This window comes from Cimex lectularius, unplaced genomic scaffold (genome assembly GCF_000648675.2).
Source record: "Cimex lectularius strain Harlan isolate CLEC.00 unplaced genomic scaffold, Clec_2.1 scaffold67, whole genome shotgun sequence".
Taxonomy (NCBI): Eukaryota; Metazoa; Arthropoda; class Insecta; order Hemiptera; family Cimicidae; genus Cimex; species Cimex lectularius.
In genome coordinates this window covers 44796-57219 of record NW_019392738.1, presented here as the reverse complement: position 1 = coordinate 57219, position 12424 = coordinate 44796, and the positions used below count along the sequence as shown (strand labels likewise).

Here is a 12424-nt window from a genome sequence, read left to right as displayed (position 1 = left end):
GAGCCGTGCAACTCTGTGTTCTGGTCAATTCTGATCCTCTTGTGTTCAGAAATTTGGACACCTCGAACTTCCTGGATCTGAGGAATCGCTTGAAAAACATTAAGGTGCCGGTTTCGCAAAATTCTCGAAGTCAAAACTCGCCATCCTGTGGTTCTGTTACTCTAGGGCTTTCAGAACCGGGCATCTATGGTAGGACTCAGTTTCTCGAAAACCTCTAACGTCTTAACTCTTGCAGAATTTTGTAGGAACCTCCGATGGCAATAGCCGCATACCTTATGGAAATTCCATCATCAGTAAGTGCCAAACCACAACAACTCTAACCACTTGAGCTATCGTGACTTCGATCCCCTCGGCCACTTCATAACTCGCTGATCATCGAATCCTGACTACACGCCATTTGTAATATGGCAAAAAGAGGGAAAATTCGAACGGTTGTAGGTTGAGATGGGGAGTTGGTGTCCGAGGGGATCGAAGTCATGATAGCACAAGCGTTTCGAGCAGCGGCGTATTGAACCGAAGGTCGTGGGTTCCAATCCCCCTCATGACACTAATTTTCCAACTCAAACAACCTTGGATTTAAAAAATAATTAATTAGAATAAATATTTCATGTAGAGCAGGTATTTGTTTGAAAACGTTCATTTTTAGTTGTGCCCATAGTTTCTTAAAACTAATTAGCAAGCGTTTTAAATTTTAACCGGGCCGTTTATCTTTGCATGAGTGATCCTATAGAATCGCGTTTCTTCAGTGAACATTGCTTTTTCCAAACCAGTTCAAACCCGAAAGATTTGAACGTAAGTACTCATATACTTTTTTTTTATTTGTTGTCTTAACTTAGTACGACCGTATAATTTTTCTGTTTGCCGTTTTATGACAACCCTTTCAAAGAACAAACAATAAAGAAGCCTTTGATTGCGTCTCACGTTTAGTGTTACGATAGAAGGGACTTTATTACAGGGCCTATTACTCCAGGGTTTTGTTGTTAAACCCAGACCGCAACCACCTCAGCCCGCCGATTCCAGGGCTGAAGTTCACTCCAGTTCATTTTCTCCTACGAGTCTTGAGTCTTATCAATCACCCGGGTGACCCTGGAGGGTGTAAATGTTGAAATTAAATATGAATAAATGGTGATATTCGGCTTTGTGTATTAGGAGACTCGTTTAAAAAGGTTTTCTCAGACATCATTCTTCAAAACGTCTGATGTTGACAAGTCCACCATCAATCATTCAATCTGTTCCCGCTTTCCATCATTAAATAAAAGGAGGGGGGGGGGTAAAATGCTCAAAGCTTAAGAAGAAGGAATCACAAAGGATTGGAATTCATTGTCCAACTAGTCCTCGATTGACTTTTCATTACAATAGATGTAATCGAGTCAAGGATTAGGAAATTAAAGATGATAAAATTCTGTTTTTGTTACGACACGATAGTTTTTTTTTGTTTCCTACAAGGGAAGAAAGAAGATATATAGTCTAAAATGACAAAAGTAATCGATGAAAATGTATGACGGTTTTGAGTCCGTTTTGTCTTTTGTAAAGTCAAGCTAGTGGTTTATAAGCAAAAAATAAAGGCAAATTTTTGATGGTTATCTCATCACTTATTTTATTATGAACTGCACCCAGCAATTCAAAAAGAACTTGAGGTAAACTATTTAAAATTATTGATACCCTCTAGAGTCTAGACCCTATTCACCACACCCTATAAGAGGAGTAAAGTCCTCCTTTATCAATTATTTCAAATTTTTTAGCTCAATCGGATCAAACTTGTACACACCAAATCCTACCACCATTTTCCAGAGAGATCAAAACGCTGGATAATTACCATAACAAGAATAGCCATCTGCTCGTACGACCAGGCGACACTGAAGGCACCTTCCGAATCGGCAGAAAAGTCAGATAGGTTTGCGATTTCATCGAATCCTTGTCAGACATTGGACTCAAAAGTAAAATTACCCAGATTTGTGTACCAAGGCAGAGGGGCAACGAAGTGGCCGATACATTTGCCGAGGAAATTTCGATCAGGGCACCTACGACCAAGTAGTACACCTGAACCCTTTTGCGCAAATTTCCCAATTTGATCCATCAAACAATGCGTTAAAATATATGAAAGGACCGCTAACTGGATACTATTAACAGCAAGAAGAAACAGCGAAACATGACTTACGTTGGTGCCAAGTCCTATGCAGGCTGAGGAGAAGGGCTGAAGGATGCATCCAAAAGCCCTTAATAAAACCTTAGGGATCTGATAAAAATAATGAATGGTTTATAATGTAAAAACGTCGTAATGAAGTTTTATTAATGTTGATTGACAAGTAGTTTGATGCATTCAGTTTGTGTTAACTTTTTATCGAATGTGCACAATTTGCTAAGGAAAGTTCGATCAGGGCACCTATGACCAAGTCGGCACCTGAACCTTTTGCGCAAATTTCCTGAAGATTAGATCCGTCAAACAATGGGTTAAAATACAAGATCAAAGGACCGCTAACTGGATACTGTTAACAGCAAGAAGATACAGCGGAACATGACTTATATTAGTGCGAAGTCCTATGCAGGCTGAGGAGAAAGGCAGAAGGATGCATCCAAAAGCCCTTAATAAAAGCTTTGGGATCTGATAAAAATAATGAATGATTTATAATGTAAAAACGTCTTAATGAAGTTTTATTAATGTTGATTGACAAGTAGTTTGATGCAACCAGTTTGTGTTAAGTTAACGTTTTATCGAATGTGCACAATCATCTGGAAATGGGTACCAGGGCAGTACCCAGCCGAGGTTAATTTATTAAGGAAAATTCGATCAGGATACCTATGGCCAAGTTGACCCCGAACCCTTTTGCGCTATATAAAATTTCCAAAAGATTAAATCCGTCAAAAAATGGGTTAAAATATATCCTTGGTTTACTGGTACACCAGGACATCAGCATACGAAACTATGCATCAAAGGACCAGCTCAGAAAGAACTTCTAAACATAGGATGTGTTACCCCACATTCATTTTTAGCAGTCTCCAGGAAAACAATTTCCCAAGTCTTATTAGTGGCAATCCCATTTTAGTTTTATTACATAGACGATCTGAGTTTTTGAGATCAATCTTTCCGCTGGAATCGAAAGGTCAAGAATAAACTGAAATATTGCCTTGCTGTTTCATTCTTCTTTCTCAGTATATGAGATCGATTTGTAGGAGAAACAAAATCTTAAGTGTTTAAATTAATTACACACCACTGATAATGGCGAAAAGTCGAAAATAATCTGACAGACCAAGACAGCGCGGATAAACAGAACAAGTTCCCAGCTGTAAAGTCATAATTAATTTGATTGTTTAAAGTTGCTTGGCTTAATTGGCTGGGGGTGCTTTTGAATTGTTATTTTGATCGCCGAACAAGATTATATATCGGTCTAACATGTAAAAGACACATCTAGATTGATAGATAAACTTTATTATGAGCTAAATCTTAAACAAACATTTACACAAAATATTGTGTACGAAGGAAAAATCTAGATCATTATATCCAAGATCAAGATATACAACATTAAACTTGTTTCAGAAGTCAAAAGGAAAAAAGAGTCATATTAAGGTGGAGGATAAGTTGCTGTTAAATAGCACTGAACATGAACCACATATAAAACAAGTTGTTTTGGCAGCATTTTGTTAACTTTTTCCCTTCGATAAAACAGGTTCCTTCTGACAGCCCTGCTTTAGAAAAAGTGTTCGTTTCTCTCAAGGCTTTGTCTAATCCACTGCTACCTCGATTGCATATTTGACTTTCTACTGCTTTTTTTTCTAATTAAGCTTAAGAAAAACTACGTAGCACGGATAGAAATAAATAATGAATAAAAACTATAGTGATTTTCTTTAAAGTCAATCTGAATTACGAATAGTTACAATAATAATTTCAGGACTCGTTTCTTACAATGCTCTATCTAATCCAGTGGGTCCTTGATTGCTTGCTTGATTTCCAGTTCTTTCCACAATTAAGCTTAAGGAAAACTGCGCGTAACAGGGATGTAAATCAACAAAGAATTAAAAAAGGTTTAGCGATTTATTAAAAATAGATTCTGAATTCCAACAGTTGTAATAATCATTTTATAAAATAACGTTTCTCGCCGGGCTTTCTCTAATCCAGTGCTTCATTGCTTGCTAGATTTCTTGTGCTTTTTCTCCAATTAAACTTAAGAAAAACTGCGTAGCAGGGTATATAAGTCAATAAAAAATAAAAAAGTTATTAAAAAAACGCATTCTGAATTAACAATAGTCGCCATAGAATTTTCACAAAAAAAGTTCTCACAAGGCTTCTGTTTAATCCTGTGCTTCCTTGATTTTCAGTGCTTTTTCCCAATTAAAATTAATGAAAACTGCTTAACAGAGATTTTAATCAACAAAGAATAAAAAAAGTATAGCGATGTTTTAAAAAAAGGGTGCTGAAATACCTATAGTTGCCCAGTGCTTCCTTGATTTTCAGTACTTTTTCCGTAATTAAAGTTAATGAAAACTGCTTAACAGAGATTTTAATCAACAAAGAATAAAAAAGTACAGCGACTTTTTAAAAAGAGATTCTGAAATACCTTTAGTTTCCCAGTGCTTTTTCCCCAATCAAAGTTAATGAAAACTAATTAACAGAGATGTAAATCAACAAAGAATAAAAAAGTATATCGACTTTTTAAAAAGAGATTCTGAAATACCTATAGTTGCCCAGTGCTTCCTTGATTTTCAGTACTTTTTCCGTAATTAAAGTTAATGAAAACTGCTTAGCAGAGATATAAATCAACAAGGAATAAAAAAGTACAGCGACTTTTTAAAAAGAAATTCTGAAATACCTTTAGTTTCCCAGTGCTTTTTCCCCAATTAAAGTTAATGAAAACTAATTAACAGGGATGTAAATCAACAAACAATAAAAAAGTATAGCGGTTTTTTAAGGAAGAGATTCTGAAATACATTTGGTTTCCCAGTGCTTCCTTGATTTTCAGTGCTTTTTCCTCAATTAAATTTAATGAAAACTGCTTACCAGAGATTTTAATCAACAAAGAATAAAAAAAGTATAGCGATGTTTTAAAAAAAGGATGCTGAAATATCTATAGTTGCCCAGTGCTTCCTTGATTTTCAGTACTTTTTCCGTAATTAAAGTTAATGAAAACTGCTTAACAGAGTTTTTAATCAACAAAGAATAAAAAAGTACAGCGACTTTTTAAAAAGAAATTCTGAAATACTTTTAGTTTCCCAGTGCTTTTTCCCCAATTAAAGTTAATGAAAACTAATTAACAGAGATGTAAATCAACAAACAATAAAAAAGTATAGGGCTGTTTTAAAAAAAGATGCTGAAATACCTATAATTGCCCAGTGCTTCCTTGATTTTCAGTGCTTTTTCCTCAATTAAATTTAATGAAAACTGCTTAACAGAGATGTAAATCAACAAAGAATTATAGCGACTTTTTAAAGAGGAGATTCTGAAATACCAATAGTCTCAATAGTAAATGAAAGGTTTTTTTAGAACGCTTTATCTAATCCAATCCTTGCTTGTTTGCATTGCAAACTACATATCAGGCATAAAAATTAATTATAAAAAAACTCGCAATGAAAAAATCTGTAATCAACTTGTCGATATTTGTAAAAATAAACTTTTGTTTATTTTAATTTTATTGGTCGTAACGAATAACCAATTTCAACTGAATGGATTATTGTCTTTTCCACGTGCTGACAAAAAGTGTACATACGACTTGATGTTCGATAATGATTTTTTTTGTAATTATTATTTATTGAGGAAAACGCGCGTTGTCCGATAGGTCGTTACCCCCGGGATTCCGGCACGAGCGAAGAGTATAAAATAGAAATGTTTTCACGGAGGAAGCACGTTTGATAAAGAAACCGTGATGGGTATCCGTGTAGGCGATCGATTGAAAGGAATCATCATGAGAGTCATCGGACAAACGAATGTGAATATATTTTTCTTTGACGAGTCGGACGGAGAATGGATGAGAATGTTAATGGTGTGGGTGTGTGGACTGAGGTGGAACGTGTCGACCTCTAATTTTGAAAGGTCGTATCTTAGAGCCGACAGTTGAACCCTATTGACTTCAATGTAGAGAGACAGACAAAAAGAAAAACAAAACGCGTAAATTGTATGTGGGCATGTGTGGTTTTCCCATTGAACGGGATGCACCAGGGCGTGGTCTAATTTCAATTAGTAGTAGGTCGAATCGTACATGCGAAATGATTCAGGAGAAATCCCATCCGTAAAATAACCTTTTTTAGTCTCAATCACGTTTTTCAATTGTTAATCCGGGTTGAGGTCGTGTAAATCAATTTCAAAATGGCCCGATTGCATCGTACAACATTTTCATCCTGTATTACATGCACTTTCGGTCTCGAAATTTATAACGTCCAGTCCAGAGTTTCATCGGCCGGTTGTAAATAACAAATAATACAACAAATTTAATGGCCGGCCGGGGTTTGGATTGCCCATTTGGCCGTCTGATGTGACATTATCGATTCGGAAAGGGGTCATGCTTATTATTGACAACTGGTAACACGGCTGTCCATCCAATTTTTACACGAACCTTAATAAATAAATCAACGTTAAACGAATATCATTAACAAAATGGAAGTGAATCGAACCAACTTAATACAGCTTTGGATAAAATGGATGAAATACATACAAAGGCAAAAACCTGACACTCTTATTTTCTTTTGTAATTCAAACTGCATATATTTTTTATGGTTGTATTAGTTACAAACGAGATCAGAAATTCATGAATTTTAATACAATACATTATAATGGTTTGAAAGAAAATTCACCAAAATCAATTCAGAACAATTTATTACTAGATTTCTTCTTTAATAACACGCATTTTTCCTCTGGCCTCGTGGAAACCCTAAAAGTCTCAAAGGCATCAGATTTCGTCTTTTGAAACAGAACGATCTTCGTTTATTGGGTTAAAGCTTTTCAACGCTTTTTGGAGGCGGCGAACGTTGTCTGCCTCATCTCTTCATCATAAGTGTTCCATAGGATTCATGTCATGAGAACGTCTTTGCTCTTGGATACCCAACATTGAGGATTATTTGGTCGTTACGATAATTTAGAGTTGATTGGGTTCTGATATTCCAGACTCTCTTGTACTACATACATTCACGCATATAAGTACATTCTAACTAAGAATAACACTATTTAACTAAGAATGCGTCTATCGACAAACTTGTTAAACGTATTTACAATATTAAGATTACCTTCAAAAATTGGAATGAGGGACCTTTCGATTCGATGCTGTATTTGAGCATATTTCTCATATATGTATATAACTTGTTTAACGTCCATCCCTAGCAGACCTTTTTGTAAAGCAGGAATTATTTTCGGGAGATGAACCTGTAATTTGGTCTTGGGTACCTCTTGTACTACATACATTCACGCATATAAATACATTCTAACGAAACAGTTAACTAAGAATGCATCTATCAACCAACTTGTTAAATGTATATACAATAATATTACCTGCAATAAAAAAATCGATATACTAAAAAATTATCCTGGTTTCCTCCAAAAATCGGAATAGGGTACTCCTAGGACTCGCTGTTATATTTGACCATAATTCTCATATTGGGTAGCAATTTTTTTATAGTTTTTTTTTATGCCCATCCCGCAGACTTTTTTGTAAAGCAGGAATTATTTTCGGGTGATGAACCTGTAATTTGGTCTTGGGCACCTCTTGTACTACATACATTCACGCATATAAATACATTCTAACGAAACAGTTAACTAAGAATGCATCTATCAACAAACTTGTTAAACATATATACAATATTAAGACTACCTTCATTTAAAAAAATTTATATATTCAAAAATACCTCTGTTTTTTCAAAACTCGGAATGCAGGACTCGTAAGATTCGATTTGAGCACATTTCTCATAACGAGTAGCAAATTTTTTGTATGTAGTTTTTTATAATGTCCATCCTAACCTTTTTGTAATCCATGAATTGTTTTGGTGTAATGACCTGAATTTGGTATTGGATACCCAACATTGAAGATTTGGTCGATATTATCCTTTGGAGTCGGTTGGGTTCTGATATTCCGGACGCTCTTCTACTACATACATTCACGCATATAAATACATTCTAACGTAACCGTTAACAAAGAATACATCTATCAATAATAACTTGTTAAATGTATATACAATAATATTACCTGCAATAAAAAAATCGATATACTAAAAAATTATCCTGGTTTCCTCCAAAAATCGGAATAGGGTACTCTTAAGATTCCCTACTGTATTTGTATATAATTCTCATATCGGGTCGCAAATTTTTTGCTATATATATTTTTTTAATGTCCATCCCGCCGCAGACCTTTTTGTAAGGCAGGAATTATTTTGGGATGATGACCTGAATTTGGTCTTGGATACCGGATTGAAGATGGCGAGAAGGCGAAACGTGTCTGGCTAACCCAGCAAGTAAACCAAATTGTACGAAAAAAATCTCCAATGCAGTTTCCAACCCCGTTACTTTGGAATTTAAAATTGCTGCTATAAATTTACACAGATTTTTTCTTTTTTTTTAATTATTGAACTCGAGAGGAGCGGTCATTAATGAGGTAGTTTAGAAAAACACCTTTTTCATATTTTTGCCGACGTTTCGACCTTTATTCGGGTCATCTTCGGGGCATTGTGGTGCTATTCTTGTGGTGTCATATAGGTTTTGTGTGAAAGTGTTGTGACAGCAATATGACACCACAAGAATAGCATCACACTTTATGCCCTGAAGATGACCCGAATAAAGTTCGAAACGTTGGCAAAAAAATGAAAAAGGTGTTTTTCTATATTACCTCATTCTTGACCGCTCCTTACGAATCCCAAAAATTATTAAACAACAGGTCACTAAAAACTTTTTTTGATATTGTCTGCGAGGATGTATGCTAGCTCAAAACAACGAGAATCTTCAGGGTGAAATGCAGAAAAAGTTTATCTTCTCAACTTTTTTTAGTATTATTTACATTTTACAAGAAGATAAAAGTTAGTTTAAAACTGCAACATTAAAACATGATTGAAAATGTCCAAACTATAGTCTCACAATCAGATCATGTTCTGAACACATTTTACAACATTAGTGAAGATTTTTTAACGTTCAAAATTAGTAGGAATTTACTCCAAATTAATTAATAATTAATATTACTAAAGCTTTAGCACAGTTTTTCAATAATTTTTAAAATATTGCTAAACAGTTTCACTTAATCGATAATGTTATCACATTCATAGGCACTCGGCTTATCATCCTTTTCCAGCATTAATAAATAGTTACATTTTACATCAAATTCGTGTTGCGTGATTTAAAAAATTATTGAACTTCATAACATGTCATGAGTTGATGACTAACTTCTTGAGGTCAGCGGGCTGATGCCCTCTGGTTAGGTCGTTTCCGATCATTTTTGCTTGTTTTCATTATCTCTGGAGTCAATACGGATATTTTTAAATATGTGTACTTTGTAATGTTTTTCCAACCTACTTCCTTGCAAACTATACAAGAATGAGGTAATTTAGGAAAACACCTTTTTCATTTTTTTTGTCGACGTTTCGACGTTTATTCGGGTCATCTTCAGATGCCCTGAAGTGTGGTGATATTCTTTTGGTGTCTTAGGTTTTGTGATGTCGCAACAATATCACATAAAACCATTATGACACCAGAGCCACACTTCAGGGCATACTGAAGATGACCCAAATAAATGTCGAAACGTCGGCAAAAAAATGAAAAAGGCGTTTTCTAAATTACCTCATTCCTGTATTGTTTACAAGGAAGTAGGTTGGATAAACTTTTTTTGGTGTTTTATCTTGAGAGGGAGGGGAAGCTGTTGTTTGGTTGTTTCCGATCATTACGGTCCGCTTGATCTCTTTGTTTTAGGCCAACCTACTTTCTCATAAACAATACCAAAAAGTGTGCTTTTTAGTGACCCGTTGTTCAATAATTGTTTGGAGTCGTGAGGAGCGGTCAAGAATAAGGTGATTTAGAAAAAACCTTTTTCATTTTTAATTCAGATATCGTGAGATGTGGTCGGGTGTGATGTAGGTTTCAGAAAAACATTTTCTTTATCGTGCCAACGTTTCGATCTTTTATTGAGATCATCTTCAGTGGTCAAAGTGTTTGTTTTCTGCGTAATTGTGCCATTCTTGTGAATATCTCACTGGCACTCTCAACACGACACACAAGGATGGCACAATTACACAGAAGACAACACTTTGAGCCCTGAAGATGATTTCAATAAAAGATCGAAACGTTGGCACGATAAAGAAAATGTTTTTCTGAAACCTACATCACACCGGACCGCATCTCACGATATCTGAATTACTATCGATTAACGGTCACTAATCTCTACACATTTTTCATTTTTGTTGACGTTTCGGCCTTTATTCGGGTCATCTTCAGAGCATAAAGTGTGGTGGTATTCTTGTGGTGTCATACAGATTTTATGATGTCGCAACAGTTTCGCACAAAACCAATATGACACTAGAAGAATACCACCACATTTCAGTGCATACTGAAGATGACCCGAATAAAAGTTGAAACGTCGGCAAAACAATGAAAAAGGTGTTTTTCTAAACTACCTCATTCTGGACCGCTCCTTACGACCCAACAAATTAAATACTAAATAAGTTTAGAAGAAAACTTTTTTTAAGTTTTATCTTGAGAAGGAGGTAAAGCTGTAGTTTAATTGTTTCCGATCATTACGGACCGCTTGTTCTCGCTGTTTTGAGCCAACCAAATTGATCCATAAATCGAAATACAGCCATTTTAATTTAAGATGTGTCAGTTTAGTTGTAAGTTGAACAGGCTAAAAGTCCTAAAGAACTGGGGTAATTTTAGGCTATTAAGTCTCAGGAGAGCGCGGAGTCGGATCGATTTGATATAGAATCCGTGCATTTTTCAATACCGATGGGAAAAGAGTCAAGCCGAGAGGTGTGAGCGAAGGAATGAAACGAGGGCCAAAAGGAGGCGTATTTACCTCCCGTAGATGGAAAACCGGATGTTGATCGATCTCGTCACGTGCCAACTTCCGGCAGGACGGACCCCCGAAAGGTACACCCGGGTGGCCGGGGGGTTGGGCCGTCGAAGTAAATTGTGTACGCGACCACTTTCATCTCCTCCCTCCAGTCTAACTCGGATTTGTTTCCCATGTCAGTTTTCCATTATTTACGATTCCGACCAGGCCGAATGTGAAACGGATCGGGGAGGGGAAAATCTAAAAATGTGATAGGGAAAAGTCTAATTTATAGCCTTCAGCAATTTACTTTTTTTTGCCGTTTTTCCCCCTCGCCCTTCAACTTTTAGTGAATTTCCTTGAATAAAACGCTTCAATTTGGCCTTTTCACTCACACACACGTAAAACTTTTTCGAATATTTTCATCTGAAAAAAAAATCATTCACTGTAAAAGCTTTTATTTAAAGGCAGAAGGTACAACAAAATTATATCTGAAATGGAAAAATTCTGCGGTGAACATATCAAAATATATCTGGCTTTCATTTTTAATACTTTTCCAATTACATTAATGCATTTTCCAACCTTCATAAAAAAGAGTCTTCTTACAAAATAACTATTTTTAATAGGGAAAATAAAGTTCATTCAATTCCTGTGAAAAATCCCATACATAAAAATAAAACGTACAAAAATTACATAAACGCACATACAATTATAACGTCCATCTACGTTGGGTGTAGCGGACGAGGGATCAAACACTTAACAATACGTTTTTCATATTATTATCAATTAAAAAAGCCATGGTGTGTGCCTGGATTCGAACCCAGGAACGATAGCGTAGCAAATACGAGTCGGACGCCTTAACTCGACTACCGCGATCTCCCGTAAAAATATACAACTAGTGAAAAGGTTATAAGTCACAAAGATAAAAATATCCGAAAGACAAAATTGTTATGGCCATCATTTATTTCTAAGTCCTCTTAATTTAATTTTCCCTGGCCAAAATCAAACTTCTCAAGGAAAATATTTGGTTTACAAAAAGAGCTCAAAAATATTAGGACTTTTGTTAGTTTTTTATCACAGTGAAATAAAGTTGAAGGATAATAACTTCCTTGCAATCAATAGTTAAATTCACTACCCAAGCAATTTTTGTGCTGTAAAATGCTTGTTGGACTAGTTCGATTTTGATATTAGATAAGTGCATATTACATTTTCTTTGTTGTTCTTTTCCATAAAATTGGTGGTCATAATTCCTTTCAATACTTATATTTCCCAGTTTAATCTTCATTTTTCGCTTGGGTTTCATAATGAACATAAGCTAATTGTAAAACAGATCTTGTTATTGAAGTTCAAAGATTCACAGGAAAAATTTTAAAAAATCAATTTATGAACTTGGCCAAAATCGGTGAAAGATTCCTTTTAAAGTGCGTAATATCCATCCTAGATACTTATAAAATTATTCCTTCTCACCAGTTTGGCTTCTG

The 12424-nt window shown here is 35.3% G+C and overlaps 1 protein-coding gene across 8 annotated transcripts in view; it reads left to right on the top strand.

The window, feature by feature from the left end:
- LOC106668411 (protein groucho) overlaps positions 1 to 12424 on the top strand; it is a 194656-nt gene that overhangs the window by 167238 nt on the left and 14994 nt on the right. The window lies entirely within an intron of this gene.